The sequence below is a fragment of the Bos indicus genome, chromosome 21, assembly GCF_029378745.1.
Source record: "Bos indicus isolate NIAB-ARS_2022 breed Sahiwal x Tharparkar chromosome 21, NIAB-ARS_B.indTharparkar_mat_pri_1.0, whole genome shotgun sequence".
Classification (NCBI taxonomy): Eukaryota; Metazoa; Chordata; class Mammalia; order Artiodactyla; family Bovidae; genus Bos; species Bos indicus.
Window position 1 is genome coordinate 68,023,395 of NC_091780.1, and position 17,213 is coordinate 68,040,607.

A 17,213-nucleotide genomic window follows, 5' to 3' on the forward strand; every position below is an offset into this window, starting at 1 on the left:
GGCAACTGGGCATGCCTGTGCCCGAGTGCTACATGGGACTCAACTGACCCATTTTGGGGAACTGAGGCTGAGGTCTCCTTTTCCATAACTTCTCCCCACTGAGCTGGGAATGGAGCTGTTTTCCTTGGGAGGCCAGGTGGGTTGTCTTGGAGGTGAATGAAGACCCTTGACAGGGAAGAAAGGTTTGGTAAGGGCAGTGAGATGGATTTTTTAAGAAAAGAGGAGAAACCTGATAAGACAGGAGCCGGGGTACTTGGCTGGTGGTCCAGTGGTTAAGACTCCTCCTTGCAATGCAGGGAATGCGCGTTCAATCCCTGGTTGGGGAACTAAGATCCCACATGCCGAGGGGCAGCTAAGCCCATGCTCCACAACTACTGAGTTTGTACTCGAGAGTCTATGCTCGGCAGCTAGAGGTCTGTGCCCCACCAGGAAAGATGCCGCATGGCAACGAAGGTCCCTATGCTGCAACTAAGATCCGACACGGCCAAATAAATGAATAAAGATTTTAAAAAGAAAAAGACAGGAGCCCGAATGAAGGAGCAGAGTCTGGCAGTTATGGCTGAGTGCTTGATGGCTGCAGTGCTGCCCCTGAAGCCAGAGCTGTGGCCTCAGTTACCGGGACCGACAGAGGTTCTCGTTTAGTCCAGTATCTGCAAAGGTGGGCGAGAGGCCCCCACCTGGTGCGGGGGTGCATCGGGGTTACAGGGGCACGACGGTGTGGGTTTGGATCCAGGTAGGAGGTGTACAGAGATATGCCAAGGTCCAGACGGAGGGTGTGCAGGCTGTAAGAGTCATGTTCAGGAGGAAGCTTGTACATGAGCCTTCTAGCAGGGGGCAGATGGCAGTCGGACAAGTCCCGCCAAGGGGTTAAGCAGGCAGAAGCTTTGGGAAGGCTGGAGGTGTTATTTTCCCAGGTGAGACGCTATTATCAAAAAGCAAAGCCCCAAGCTTTGGGGGAAAGAAAGAGCCGATGTGTCTGGGGCAGGTCCCACACTCTCCTGCGTAGGGAAGGCGCTGCGGGTCGTCTACAGGCGAGGCCAGGCGGCAGTGGTGCATTTGACAGGATGACAGACACAAGTACTGCGAGACAGCCGTTGGTTCAGGAGGATGTTGGTGTTGCGTCGTGCTCAGTCGCTCAGTCCTGTCTGACTCTGCGACTCCACAGACTGTAGCCCGCTGGCTCCTCTGTCCGTGGGATTCTCCAGGCAAGAATACTGGAGTGGGTTGCCTCCTCCAGGGGATCTTGCCGACCCAGGGACCGAACCCTTGTCTCTTATGTCTCCTGCATGGGCGGTGGGTTCTTTACCACTAGCGCCCCCTGGGAAGCCTCTTAATGTCTAGAGCTTGAGACACCTGTTGGGTAACTTAAGAGGTGAAACCTGGGTAATACTTTTGTCCTGAGACTCCCCGGGCGATCCCTCTTCTCACAATTGTATCGTAGGAAGGGCTTCTCCGAGTCTGGGAGGGCCAGGGCCGGGGCGGAGGTGAGGGCTGTCTGGAGGGAGGAAAAGGCTGACAGGAGAGAAGAGTTCCCCTCCAGGGGTTCATTTCCAAGTCCCTGGAGGGCCTCAGAAAGAGGTCCCTTTATCAGGCCACAATGTGGTATCCAGATGCGAAAGGAACCAGTGAGGCCCAGAACCGCCCTTAATTCCTTTTCGTTATGACGCAGGAGAGAGGCTATAAGCTCTTTGTGTTGAATAGTGACTGCTTGCTGTCCTGGGGACAAGAGAAATTCTAGATGTTTGACTGGGGCTTGGTTAGTTTGTGCTCCGGAAGGAGAAACTCAGTAGCCCCGCAGAGCTGAGTGGACGAGGAGGGCAGTGGTGTTGGTCAGGGTGGTCCAGGCAACAGAGGAGGAAGGAGGCCATCAGCGCAGTACCTGAGATGTGAGAATGAAGTTAGAGCACTCCCAACATTGTACGCAAAAACAAACTCAAAACGGATTAAGACCTAAACATAAGCCAGAAACTATAAAACTCTTAAAGGTAAACACAGGCAGAACACTCTCTGACATAAATCCCAGCAAGATCTTTGACCCACCTCCCAGAGTAACAGAAATGAAAACTAAGATGACCAAGTGGGACCTAATTAAACTTAGAAGCTTTTGCACAGCAAAGAAAACTAAAAACAAGGTGAAAAGACAACCCTCTGAGTGGGAGAAAATAATCGCAAAGGAAGAAACCAACAAAGGATTAACATCTAAAATATACAAGCAGCTCAACGTCAGAAAAACAAACAACCCAATCGAAAAATGGGCAGAAGACCTACATAGACATTTCTCCAAAGGAGACATACGATCGGCCGACAAACACAGGAAAAGATGCGTACCAGCGCTCATTATTAGAGAAATGCAAATCAAAACTGAAATGAGATACCACCCCGGGTGGGTCAGAGTGGCCATCATCAAAAGAATCTACCAACAATGAGTGCTGGAGAGGATGCAGAGACGAGGGAGCCCTCCTGCTCTGTTGGTGGGAATGTAAATCGATACAGCCACTGTGGAGAAGAGTATTCCTTAAGAAACTGGGAATTAAACTACCACATGACCCAGCAATCCCGCTACTGGGCATATACCCTGAGAAAAATGATCATTCAAAAAAGACAGATGTGCCCCAATGTTCAGTGCAGCACTATTTATGATAGTCAGGAGATGGAAGCAACATAGCTGTTCATTGACAGATAAATGGATAATGAAGATATCAGATAAATGGTACATATATACACTGGAATATTACTCAGCCACAAAAAAGAACAAATTCGAGTCAGTTGTAGTGAGGCAGATGAACTTAGTCTGTCATATAGGGTGAAGTAAGTCAGAAAGAGAAAAACAAATGTTGTTCATTAGTGTATATATTTGGAATCTAGAAAAATGGTTCTGATGAACTACTGGCAGGGCAGGAAGAGAGATGCGGACACGGAGAAGGGGCCTGTGTGTTGAGGCAGTCTGCATGCGGGTCGGAGAAGAATTTCTAGACAGAGAGCATTTTAGAACGGAGTGAGTTTATAAGAACAAAGGGCAGAGATCGTGTGAGCACTGTGGGCCAACCTCCTGACAGACCAGGGAGAGTCTACAGTTACTGTGAGTTAATAGCCAATTTTTACAGCCTCAAGACAAAATGTTTGCTGGAAGGTTGGCATTAGATGATTGGTTAGGGTGCTACAGGGCGTTAGCTGGAGCTGGCATCTTTGCCTAATTTGCAGTCAGGAAGCCTGCTAGTGATGATCAGGAGGCTTTTGGCAATAGTTACAGAGGGGCTCAGTCAGCTGTGGAGGTGACCTTGGTTCTGGGCTCCACTTCTGTGGCCTTGGTACAAGACTCGCACCTGTGGGCTTGGGGCAGGACTCGACACTGTGGACAGCGGGGGAAGGAGAGGATGGGACAATTGAGAGAGACGCATGGACGTATGTACACAGCCATGCGTAAAACAGCCAGCTAGTGGGGAGCTGCTGAATAGCACAGGAAGCTCAACTCAGGGCTCTGTGAGGACCTAGAGGGGCGGGATGGGGGTGGGAGGGAGGCTCAAGAGGGAGGGGATACATGTATGGCTGTACAGCAGAAACTAACATGGCACTCTAAAGCAATTAGCCTTCAATTAAAACTTTTTTTTAAAGAAATAAATTACTTACCCACAACAAGGAATAGAGGAATCTTAAATGCATATTGCTATGTGAAAGAATCCAGTCTAAAAAGGCTATATACTGTAGGATTCCAACTATACAACATTCTGGGAAAGGCAAAGCTAGAGAGAGAGCAGCAAAAAGATCGGTTTCCAGGGGTTTGGGGAGGGAGTGGACTAGACAGGGGATTTTTAGAACAATGAGGCTATTCTCATGGTGCTGCAATGGTGCCTATGTGACATCGGCTATTTGTCAAAACCAACAGAATCTTACAAAACAAAGAGTGAATTGTAATGTATGCAATTTTTTTTTTAATTGGAGAGATCTGGATATATCACAAAAAAATGCAGACTGCAATGCAGAATCAAGAGACTCTAACTGTATTCCAAATACATGAAACAACCTCACTGAAGGAATCGGGGCAGGGGGAATTTGCTAACTTAACTTTTGAAGGGAAGAGGCTGTAAGGTGAAGGGCGAAAGAAACTGCACGTGCAGTGTTCTACGGTTGACGAAACTGCTTCCCGCGGGAGAACGGGGATTGTGACCCGGCTCTACACACGCGGCGGTAGTCCACTTGCTCAGTCGTCTCCGACTTCTGTGGCCCCGTGAACTGTAGCCCGCCAGGCTCCTCTGTCCATGGCATTTCCCAGGCCAGAATACTGGAGTGGGTTGCCAATTCCTCCTCCAGGGGATCTTCCCAACCCATGGATTGAACCCAGGTATCCTGCATTGCAGGCAGATTCTTTACTGACTGAGCCACCAGGGAAGATTTACTCTACATGCATAGAGGATTTGAACAGTTTAATGAATTGATGACAATGCAGGAGCCAGGTTTCTCTCTGGGAAGTGGGAATTTAGAAATCAGCAAGGGTAGGAGGCGAGAATGATCCGTGTAACGGATTGGCATTGGAGATATCAGTGAGACATCAGTGAGAACTCATGTTTAACTTAATGTAGACACAAATGACAGGAATACGCACCTATGTGTACGCACAGGTGATCGGGATTGCTGTGGCTGTGTAACCATCACCACAATGGGTTGCTAAAAGCAAGCAAAATGCCAGGAGCCGCAAGGCCAAGGTCAGCGCGTCAGCAGGACTGCCTCTTTGGAGGCCCCGGGGGAGAGTCTGTCCCTGCTTCTTCAGGTTCTGGCTTCAGGCATCCCTTGGCTTGTGGCCGCCTCACCCCAGTCTCACCTCCAGGACCACATCACCTCCTGTTTGTGCGTCTCCCTTCTCTGTGTGTCTCTCCTCTTTGTGTCTCTTTTATAAGGACATAGGCTGTGGCATTTAGGGCCCACCCAGATAATCCAGGGTTATCTCCATATTTGCAAGACCCTTAACTTAATCACAATTGCAAAGATCATTTTCCCAAATAATGTACATTCCAGAGGATCCAGGGACTTAAGGTAGATATCTTTGTTTTGGAGGTGGGGGAGCATCTTCAGCCCACTACATGCAGGCTAGTACACACCCATATTTCTCGTCCCTGTCGGCTGAGGAGGCCTAAGCAAGCATGACCTGGCGGCAGCAAGTAGGCCCATTGCCCAGACTTCGGTTTCTAAGTCCGTGATCTGGTGGAGGCAACTGGGGCCCTTTGGATCAAGGGCTGATCCTACGACCCAGGTAGGATACATACAAGCCTTCTAGTGCCTTCTCAAATGACAACAATAATAACACATTTATAGGAGTATTTCAAAGTGGCAAAGGAGCCAGCTGAGAGTGTTCTCAATGGCCAGAGCTGGGGAAATTTGAACAAGAACAGCAAATAATACTCAATTACGACCCAAAGTATAAAATCACTATCCATGAGTCTGTATTGGCATAAATAAATGACTGAGCAAACCAATAAGCTGGACAAATCTCCCATGAAGAATTCTGAATAACTTGTGTAGACACTTTACCTAAAGGAGGAGAATGTGATGACGCATCCTTGAGTGTGGGCTGTAAATAGTGGCTGCCTTCCAAGCAGAACATTATGGAAAAGGGAGGTAAGAAGGTCACTTCCCGCTGGAGAAACCTGACAAATACTGCTTCAGCTGGGTGATGAAGGCCAGCGTCAGTGGTCATAATGCACGGTGATGGTTTGTACTGTTGATGCAGCATAAGGAAAATGACACTTCACCTCTGAGCTCTTCCTTCCAGAACCCAAAACCCTAGTTATCATGATAAAAAACATGAGGCATGTGTGAAATAGATCGCTAGTGGGAAGCTGCTGTATAACAGGGAGCTCAGCCCAGCGCTCTGGGACGACCCAGCGGGATAGGATGGTGGGTGGCTGGGGGAGGCTCAGGGGAGGGTATGTACGTATACCCATATGGCTGGTTCACATTGTTGTATGGCAGAAACCAACACAACATTGTAAAGCAATTGTCCCCCGACTAAAAAAGAAAACTGAGGGACATTCTACAAAATACCTCACCTGTACTCCTCAAAACGTTGAGGTCTTTGAAGACAAGGAAAGTCTAAGAAGCCGTCACAGCCAGGAGGAGCCTAAGGAGGCATCACAATTAGCCATGGTGTCTTAGACGATGTCCTGGAATGGAAAATGGACATTAGGGAAAAATGAAAGAAATCTGAATAGAGTGTGGGCTTAATTTAATAATATGTATATGTACTAATTCGCTCAGTTGTGTCCGACTCTTTGCAACCCCAGGACTGTAACCCACCAGGCTCCTCTGTCCATGGAATTTCCCAGTCAAGAATACTGGAGTGGGTAGCCATTCCCTTTTCCAGGGGATCTTCCTGACCCAGGGAGCGAATGTGTGTCTCCTGCATTGCAGGCAGATTCTTTACCATCGGAGCCACCAGGGAAGCCCCAAGTTAATAATAATGCATTAACATTGGCTCATTGTCACAAATATGCCACACTACTATTTTCTATCAGTAAAATGTGACTAATAGAAGCAAGGTGCGCAGAGGTGGGGGTAACATATTGGCACTATCTGTATGATGTGCTCAATTTTTCCTGTAAATATTGTATCCAAGAACAAAGTCTGTTGATAAAAAAAAAAATACTGAATAAGCGTGCTGCGTGGAAGCACTAGGGTGGATGAATCAGAGGCTCAGGCTTGACCAAAGAGGCGGGGGCTCTTTAAATCCCCGAGGGAGGGAGGGCCAGGTGAGTTGTTGAGAGTGTCAGAGTCCATCCATGTAAAAGCACATATATCCTGAGACTCTCAGGAGAGAGGGATAGTGAAGAAAGCATCTTTTAGAGGGAGGACAGTAAAGGCCTGAGTGTTAGGAGGCGTTGAACCGAGGATGGTATTGGGATTTGGGACTGCAGAGTGGAGAAGGACCACCTCCTCGTTAGCGATGTGAAGATCCTGGGCTGGACCATAGAGGCCACCTGCCTTTTGATGGGCAGAATAGGGAGCTCTAAGGGGGGCTGGTGGATCCAAGGAGTCCAGCATGTAGAAATTTGTTACTGAGGGGTCTTTGAGTTCTAAGACCCCTCAGATCTTCCACTTCCACAGGATGTTAAGAGCGACGGGGACAGTGAGAGAGGTGCCCCATGGTCATAGTGACAGGAGGTTAGGTGAGAGGCCCTCCCGGGGGTCCATGTCCCACACAAATGAGGGAATCTATTTATTTCTAGTGGGAGGGGGGAGTGCTGAGCATCAGAGGACGAGCCTCCTAAGATTCCAGGGAAGGAGGCTTGTGGCTGGAGAATCAGCTGATCATTTGGTCATAAGGCCCCTGCCTACGAGTGGGGTGGGAGAATTGGGAAAGACAGGAGAGGATGCAAGATCTGATCTCCAGTGAGCATACTAAGTCAAAGGTTTGGAACATAGGTTGAGTTGTGCTTTCTCCTCCTATAACGGTGATAGGCAAGGGAATCAAGGAACCCGAAAGCTCGAGAAGAACAGAGTGAGGGTCTTCTGTATCAACTAAGAAATTGATTTCTTTACCTGCTATCAAGAGAGGTACCTGAGGCTCGGCCAAGTCTATCTGACATTGTGGAGCCAGGGAGGGCAGCGTCGGGCCGGATAGTCAGAAGGTTGTAGAAGTCCTCAAAGAGCTGCGGGGGAAGAGGAGTTCACCTCAGGGGCATCGCTGCTTCCAGAAGGGGATTTTGTCCCCTCGAATCGAGGAGAGGCAATCTCGCTTCCGGTGCCCTGTTAGTTTACAAACTGGGCACAGTCCCGGGGGCACCTTTCCCAGGTAAGCTCAACTCCAGTGCCCCACTTGTTTGCAGCTGAAGTAGGAGCCAGCGCTGGGGCTCAGCGGCTGTTTTCCTTTTCGCTGATTAGGGGACCTCGGATAAGTCTTATCCTGAAGGCCTCTCTGATTGACAGCAGTGGCAATCATTTGGAAAGATTATTTCAGCTCTCAAGACCCTTTTGGGTCTCCTTCCCTCTTTTCCTTTCGTACATCCTCATCTCAGCTGTTAAAGACCTTAAAGGCTAGTCAGTGAGTTTGGACTGGAGAGTCTGAGGGCCCTTTTTCAATTTCTGGAGTTTGCAATGGCTATCAGGGCTGACTGAGAGATGAAATACAAACCCTAACCCTAACCCAGGAGAGTTTTGTTTGTCTGAGAGGTTAAATCTAAATCGATGAAAAGGTGGAGAGCCTCTGAAAGGTCAAACCGATCACACTGTTGTATACCAGAAAGTAACATAACATTGTAAAGCAATTATACTCCAATTAAAAATTTGTCTAGGGCTTCTCTGGTGGTCCAGTGGTTAAGAATCTGCCTTGCAATGCAGGGGACACCAGTTTGATCCCCGGTCCGGGAAGATGCCACATGCCATGGGGTACCTAAGCCTGTGTACCGCGACTACTGAGCCTGTGCCCTGGAGCCCATGAGCCACACTACTGAGCACACGCGCAGCCACCACCAAAGCCTGCATGCCCAGAGCCCGTGCCTAGAGGTGCCCAGAGCCCGTGCCCTGCCACCGGAGGCCGTCGCAACGAGGAGCCCGCGCAGCGCAACGAGAGAGGAGCCCCGCTCGCTGCAACCAGATAGAGAGCCCTCGAGCAGCAACCAAGACAAAGACCCAGGGCAGCCAAAATAAATAATAAGTACGTATTTTTAATTGTTTAAAACACAACAAGGCTAAAGATTGGATTCCATTGTTTTTGACAAAGAAGCTTAACCAAGGTGCTGTGACATACAATATTTTAAGATAACAACTAGAAGTATGCCTGGTAACACTATACCAGGACATATCCGAGTTTCAGAAATGCACACAGTTTCTAGAATGTCTATCTCAATACATTTACCAACACAGTATCATCTGAGGAGGCTTGTCACTCCTTTACAAAGCTTCCTACTTAACTTAACATACCAACCAATCCTAGTTAGTTTAATATTTCTCTCTGACATGCCTTAGGGGCCCTCTGAAGCATTCCAAAGTTAGCTGGAGGTCAAAAGAAACTTTAATTAGAATTTAGGGGCTGGTGCACTGGGATGACCCAGAGGGATGGTACGGGGAGGGAGGTAGGCGGGGGGTTCAGGATGGTACACCTGTGGCGGATTCATGTTGATGTATGGCAAAACCAATACAAAGTTGTAAAGTAATTAGCCTCCAATTAAAATAAATAAATTTATATTAAAAAAAGAATTTAATAGGAAGTTTGTCAAACAATATCAAAGTTTCAAAACACTTGGTCAAATAGAATCATGGGTCACTGTGAATATTTATTCACTTAATCAACGTGACAAAAGATTTGAAAAGCAAATACAGATCACTTAAAGACAAGTCCACACAATCTGTTATCAAAGGCAGCATTCCAAGAAAACTTTGAACCAAATCTAGTCCTGCACAGGCCTACTGCTAATAACAAAATCAATTTGCCTAGTTAAATTCCATCTAATCCCAGCCTGTCCATACATGAAGCTCCTTTTGCAGGGCTCCTCCTTCTGCAAGCCTTTCACAACTTTCTGTGTCCATATTAATTGGCCCTTATTCTTCCTTCCAGAAGCAACTAGCTCTAGGATAAAATTACCCGCTTTTCCTTTGAGAAAAATGTATTTTTGGGCTTCCTTGGTGGTTCAGTGGTTAAGAATTCACCTTGCAATGCCAGGGACACCGGCTCCCCTGGTCCGGGAAGATCCCACACGCTGCAGGGCAACTACACCTGTGTGCCACGCCTACTGGGCTCTGGAGCCCGAAGGTCACAGCTGCTGAGCCCGCGTGCAGCGACCTCTGAGGCCTGCGCGCCCTGGGGCCTGTGCTCTACAACAGGAGATGCTACCAGATTGAGAAGCCCGTGCAGCGCAGCTTGAGGGCAGCCCCGCTCTCCACAGCTAGAGAAAGCCTGCGCGCAGTAACGAAGACCCAGTGCGCCCACAATAAATAAAGATGTATTTTTTGAGTGTATGTTTCATTCTTCATGCTTTCTTACACATCCTACTTTCCTGGCATACTGAAATGTTTCTCTTATTATTTTAGTAGCTGTATTTACATAGACTATAATTTTAGCCCTTAAAAACCTTAATCTCCAGGAAAAAACAAGAAGCAAGCAACTGTGGACTGTCTGTCATACTAGCATTTCCTGATTGGAACTTATGAACACATCCCCTAACTTCCTGAAAGATCTGTTTACTCATAGTAGGATTTCTTTCCTAGATGTGATGTAAGACATGTGTCTAACAACCCCAAACATCCTTAGTTTTCCTTCCATCAGAAGGCAGAGGTAAGTGGACTTAGAACCACCCAGCAATTAACGTTCCAATGTTTTGTCCTCTTTGAAGTGATCCATATAGTCAATGAAATTTTGTTATTTGACTTAATTTAGCAAGTTGCCAAAATCTGGGGAGACTATTCTTGAGTAGACATTCCTAAAACATGATTATTCCAAAAGAGTTAACCCAAAAAAACTATCTCACTTACATATAATTTTCTTGAGTTTTATCACATCAAATTACTTTTCTTGCTGACAAATTTGCAACAGATATAAGGTCTTATTTGACCTTTAGTAATCAGGTACAAATAGGAAAAGGAGTACGTCAAGGCTGTATATTGTCACCCTGCTTATTTAACTTATATGCAGAGTACATCATGAGAAACGCTGGACTGGAAGAAACACAAGCTGGAATCAAGATTGCCGGGAGAAATATCAATGACCTCAGATATGCAGATGACACCACCCTTATGGCAGAAAGTGAAGAGGAACTAAAAAGCCTCTTGATGAAAGTGAAAGAGGAGAGTGAAAAAGTTGGCTTAAAACTCAACATTCAGAAAACCAAGATCATGGCATCTGGTCCCATCACTTCATAGGAATTAGATGGGGAAACAGTGGAAACAGTGTCAGATTTTATTTTTCTGGGCTCCAAAATCACTGCAGATGGTGACTGCAGCCATGAAATTAAAAGATGCTTACTCCTTGGAAGAAAAGTTATGACCAACCTAGATAGCATATTCAAAAGCAGAGACATTACTTTGCCAACAAAGGTCCATCTAGTCAAGGCTATGGTTTTTCCTGTGGTCATGTATAGATGTGAGAGTTGGACTGTGAAGAAAGCTGAGTGCCGAAGAATTGATGCTTTTGAACTGTGGTGTTGGAGAAGACTCTTGAGAGTCCCTTGGCCTGCAAGGAGATCCAACCAGTCCATTCTAAAGGAGATCAGCCCTGGGATTTCTTTGGAAGGAATGATGCTAAAGCTGAAACTCCAATACTTTGGCCACCTCATGCGAAGAGTTGACTCATTGGAAAAGACTCTGATGCTGGGAGGGATTGGGGACAGGAGGAGAAGGGGATGACAGAGGATGAGATGGCTGGATGGCATCACTGACTCGATGGACGTGAGTCTGAGTGAACTCCAGGAGTTGGTGATGGACAGGGAGGCCTGGCGTGCTGCGATTCATGGGGTCGCAAAGAGTCGGACATGACTGAGCGACTGAACTGAACTGAATCAGGTACAGGGCTTCCCTGGTAGCTCATCTGGCAAAGAATCTGCCTCCAATGCAGGAGACCCTGGTTCGCTTCCTGGGTTGAGAAGATACCGCTGGAGAAGGGATAGGCTACCCATTCCAGTATTCTTGGGCTTCCCTGGTGGCTCAGATGGTAAAGAATCTGCCTGCAGTATGGGAGACCTGGGTTCCACCCCTGGGTTGGGAAGATACCCTGGAGGAGGGCCTGGCAACCCACTCCAGTATTATTGCCTGGAGAATCCCCATGGACAGAGGAGCCTGGTGGGCTACAGTCCATAGGGTCACAAAGAGTCAGATGCAATTAAGAACAGCACAGCACAAACTTAGGTACAGCAGAAGTACTATATTTAACATTAATGAGTCTAAAGACAGGTTCATATTAATCAAACCAATGAGCTTAAGCTAGGTTTAATACAAGGTATTAATTTAATGAATTCATTCTGGCCAGTTTCTTTTGCATTTCTGAGAATGTATATGTGCTCAATTTCCTTTAAGGCAATGGAATAGAGCTCATTTGCGAGTTAATTTTGACATCCATCCATATATACAAAGAACTCAAAATATTCCTGCTTAAATTTTAAAAATGCTTTATTTTTCTCTACAGTCTCAGGGATCACAGATAATTAAACAGAAGTTCCTGAGAGCCAGGTAGACCATTTATATCCCCAAAGCAGGTTCATCCTAGAAAACTGGCTTCTTCTAACAGCCTAAGCAAAACTCAGCCACCTTGGCCATTTCAGGGATTTTTTTTTTCACTTTCCAAATATGTCTATTACTGCCTGATAGTAATAAGCAATAATACATGGCATTCACTCACATTCATATCCCTCACTTTCAGAGGAACATGAATCAGCATTCAAGTCACCAGGACACTTAACAAAAGAAACCAGGAAGAGAGCACAGGATATGGAGTCAGGTGCAGAGACACTCACACACACCCCCAAGAGAAAGCCAGACCAGTTCCAAAAGACTCACTTTGCTGTAACAGCAGAGCTACTGCGGGTCTTTGTTCTCCGGGTATCAGGGAGTACTAAACCCAAACAGTATTACAATCAAAGTCTCATCTTCTTTCATTTGTGGGAGTGTAACTGAAGATCTCCCAGTTTTGCAAAATACACCCTAAGGGGACCACAAGACGGAACAGAGCTCTGACCACTCACACTTCATTATCCATGGCGGGTATTGGCAAACAGCAAACCAACCGACCATCACAATGCAAATCGGTCTCTCAGGGGCGCAGCTTCCCAGCCACAGAAAAGATTCCCAGCAAAGTCACACGACCAAGTCTTAGTTCAAAGGGGAAATCCCAGCCAGGGCTCCACTGGAGGTGAAGCCCACACACTAGGGAAGGCTAGCTTGGTGTCATCACCTGCGAGCGCCCCATAGACATCTCAGTTGGGCAGTGCGAGAGCCTTGTTTCCTCTACTGCAAAAACCGAAGGTGTTAAAGACAGAAATATAGATCAGTGGGACAAAACAGAAAGTCCAGAGATAAAGCCACGGACCTATGGACACCTTATATTTGACAAAGGAGGCAAAAATACACAATGGAGAAAAGACAATCTCTTTAATAAGTGGTGCTGGGAAAACTGGCCAACCACATGTAAAAGAATGAAACTAGAACACTTTCTAACACCGTACACAAAAATAAACTCAAAATGGATTAAAGGTCTTAATACAAGGCCAGAAACTGTAAAACTCCTGGAGGAGAACATAGGCTAACATTCTCTGATATAAATCATAGCAAGATCCTCTATGACCCACCTCCCAGAGCAATGGAAGTAAAAACAAAAATATACAAATGGGACCTAATTAAACTTAAAGGCTTTTGCACAATGAAAGAAACTCTAAGCAAGGTGAAAAGGCAGCCTTCAGAATGGGAGAGAAACATCACCAAAGGAATCAACTGACAAAGAATTAATCTCCAAAACACACAAGCAGCTCATGCAGCTCAATATCAGAGAGACAAACAACCTGACCAAAAAGTGGGCAAAGAGCTGAACAGACATTTCTCCAAAGAAGACCTACAGACGGCTGGTGAACACATGAGAAGATGCTCAACATCACTCACTGTCAGAGAAATGCAAATCCAAACCACATGAGGTCCATCTCACTCCAGTCAGAATGGCCACCACCAAAAAGTCTACAAACAATAAATCCTGGAGAGGGTGTAGAGAAAACGAAACCCTCTTACACTATTGGTGGGATTGCAAACTGGTACAGCCACCATGGAGAACAGTGTGGAGATTCCTTAAAAAACTGGAAATAGAACTGCCATACCAACCAGCAATCCCACTGCTGGGCATACACACAAAGGAAACCAGAATTGAAAGAGACACATGTACCCCAAGGTTCATCGCAGCACTGTTTACAATAGCTAGGACATGGAAGCAACCTAGATGTCCATCAACAGATGAAGGTTAAGGAAGTTGTGGTACATATAAACAGTGGAATATTACTCAGCTATAAAAAGGAACACATTTGAGTCAGTTATAATGAGGCAGATGAAACTGGAGCCTATTATACAGAGTGAAGTAAGTCAGAAAGAGAAACAATAATACTGTATATTAACACACATATATGGAATTTAGAAATACGGTAATGATGATCCTATATGCAAGGCAGCAAAAGAGAACAGACTTCTGGACTCCGTGGTAGAAGGCGAGGGTGGGATGATTTGAGAGAATAGCACTGAAACATGTATATTACCATATGCAAAATAGATGACCAGTCCAAGTTAGGTGCACGAAACAGGGCACTCAAAGCCAGTGCTCTGGGACCACCCAGAGGGATGTGATGGGGAGGGAGGTGGGAGAGCAGTTCAGGATGGGGGAACACATGGGCACCCATGGCTGATTCATATCACTGTATGGCAAAAAAAAATCACAATATTGTAAAGCCATTATTGTCCAATTAAAATTAATTACTTTAAAAAATCAAAGGTGCTGAGGGTCAGCTACACCTGATTGGCAGCCAGCCCTTGAGGCTGTCCCTGAGACAAATGCACTCATGCAGCTGCCCTTTCAGGAGCCGCCAGCGCCCAGGGGCCAATGTGCCACCAGGGGGATGTCCACTTGGGACTCAGGCTCCACGCTGGACACCAGAATTGTTTTTGAACCAGTGTTGGTCTGCTTGCCCACATGCAGTAAAGCATCTACTGACACCAGGTGGTGGCGAAGGAAGGCACAGCGTTTATTGTAGGGCTCCAGACAAGGAGTTGGGAACAGATAATGCTGCTGCTGCTAAGTCGCTTCAGTAGTGTCCAACTCTGTGAGACCGCATAAACGGCAGCCCACCAGGCTCCCCCGTCCCCGGGATTCTCCAGGCAAGAACACTGGAGTGGGTTGCCATTGCCTTCTCCAATGCATGAAAGTGAAAAGTGAAAGTGAAGTCGCTTAGTTATATCTGACTCTTCACAACCCCATGGACTGCAGCCCACCAGGCTCCACCGTCCATGGGATTTTCCAGGCAAGAGTACTGGAGTGGGGTACAGATAATGCTAAAAAGCCCAAATTCCCCAGTGAGTTCAAGGCAGCCTTTTTTTAGTCATTTTTTAAAATAATTTATGTATGTATTTCTTTTCCGTTGCGCTGGGTCTTCGTTGCTGTGTGCGGGCTTTCTCTAGTTGCGGCATGCAGGGGCTTGCTCTCCATTGTAGCATGCAGGCTTCTCACTGCAGTGGCTTTTCTTGTCGCAGAGCACAGGCTCCAGGCATGCAGGCTTTAGTACTTGCGGTTCGTGGACTCTAGAGTTTGGGCTCAGTAGTTGTGGCCCACGGGTTTTAGTTGCTCCATGGCATGTGGAATCTCCCTGGACCAGGGATTAAACCCATGTCCCCTGCATTGGCAGGCGGACTCCTATCCACAGTACCACCCTGGAAGTCCTAGAGTGGCCTCTTAAAAGGCAAGAGCGGGGAGGGAAATTGCAGGGTATGTGAATGGCTCGTGCACAATTCTCTGACTGGTAGATGGTGAGGGAACAGGGTGATGTCACAGGGGTTAACATTATCAATCCTCAGGCTCCAGGAGGTCTAGGGGCTATGTGCTCATGGTCATCAAGTATTAATAGTTAATTTCGCCCATTGGGGGTGATTTTAGCACCTGTAAAACAACTTAGGAAATGTGCATCAGATACTATTATCTGGGTACTTCAGAGAGGAGCTAAAGCAGAGGGCCTGGGAGAGGGGTCTGTCCAGGGAAGGCCTGTGGGGTCCACTCAGTTACAACAGCCAGCAGGACACAGAGATGGGCCTCTTCAGGAAAGGGAAAGATGGAACCATGTTGGGATCATCTTTCCCACATCCTAAATTCTCATGAAACATAAAACTGTACAACAGGCCTGCCAAAGAACTGTCAGATCTCAAGGTTCATCTTGACACCCACTTTTGTTTCCAAAACCTGACTGTCCGGCCCCAACCCTGCCTGGGCCTGCTGCCTGAGGCAGGTGGGCGTCTTGTGAGCAGGGCAGCACCCAGCCAGGTGAGTAGGGCCCAGTGGAGGCAAGGCCGTGGACAGTGGAGGGTGGGCACAGGCGGGAAACACAGGGTAAGCCCAGGTTACCTCGGGTGCCCGGGGTCAGTCTGCTCAGCCCAGGTAAGAACGGACTCTGAGGAATGCGGCTCGGCTCGCGTGGCCGGAGGCTGAGGCTACAGGAAACACCCCTGTCCGTCCTCAGACCCTAAAGAACATGCACCCAGAGGGTGGGGGTGGACGCTCCAGCCTTCATCCACCCTCATGTCTGCAGAGGAGCCCACCTGAGGGCCCGCATGGGCCCAGGCTGTGGCCCCCAGGGTGGCACCACTGGGTGGGCAGTCACTCCAGCACCCGCTCCCCACCCCTGTCAGAGTGTGAATGCACCCTGACTGACCCCCACCTCCCCCCACCCCCCGAAGCCCACCGCCTCTCCTCCAGGCCCAGACTTTCACCCAGCCTTGGCTCCCAGAAGCCCGGCAGCAGAGCAGATGCGGGCGCAGGGCTGGGGTGTGGAGGCTGGGAGCCCAGATCTGGAATGAGGGAAAGGCCTCCTCCCAGAACAAAACACCCGAATATCTCAAGGAGGTGCCCCTTCTGGCAGTGTTGAGTAGCTGGGCCACTAGTTATCTCAACAGGGTTAAATAAATCAAACACAATATTGATGTTCTGTTGGTTATTTGGTCACCTGAATCAAATCTGGAAACTATTTTAGCAGAAAATTAGAAAAGATTCAACTCACCAGATTTCAAAATTAAGACCAAACAAAAAACAAAAACCACTATATGCAAAGGTTGCAATGAGTGCGGGCATGTGCGTGTGCGCACGCGCGCGCGCACACACACGGAGGATTTATTCAAGCCAATGAACTGAGAAAAGGAGAAATGACAAAGTGAAGCAAGTGGGAAATGTAAACATGAGACTTGCTACCAGATGACTCAATAATCCACGTTCATGGTTACACGTCTAAGTAACAGCAAACGAGGGTAAAGTAAATTCAGCAAGCTTCTCTTTAACTCGGCGAAGACTGCAGTGCATTCTGAAGGTTTTCCGTCTAGACTGGAGCTCCGGTTTCCTCGTGGGCTCTTTGCTCTTCCCTCTGCTCCGCGCGGCGAGGCGATCCGTTGAGGGGAGAACAGCGCCAGCAGCAGCGGGAAGCAGGTGCGCCAGGAGAAGGGGGCGCGGCTGCAGGGGCGGCGGCGCGGGGCTGCCCCGGGCGCCTCCTCTCGGCTACGCGGCCTTTCGC

General features: G+C 47.7%; 1 long non-coding RNA gene across 1 annotated transcript; it reads left to right on the plus strand.

Moving 5' to 3' along the window:
* On the plus strand, positions 1-9,899 carry LOC139178270 (uncharacterized). The gene is made up of 3 exons (XR_011562741.1): positions 1-136; positions 8,329-8,644; positions 9,650-9,899. It is a non-coding gene; the product is annotated as an uncharacterized lncRNA (long non-coding RNA).
* Positions 9,900-17,213: the final 7,314 nt, after the last annotated feature.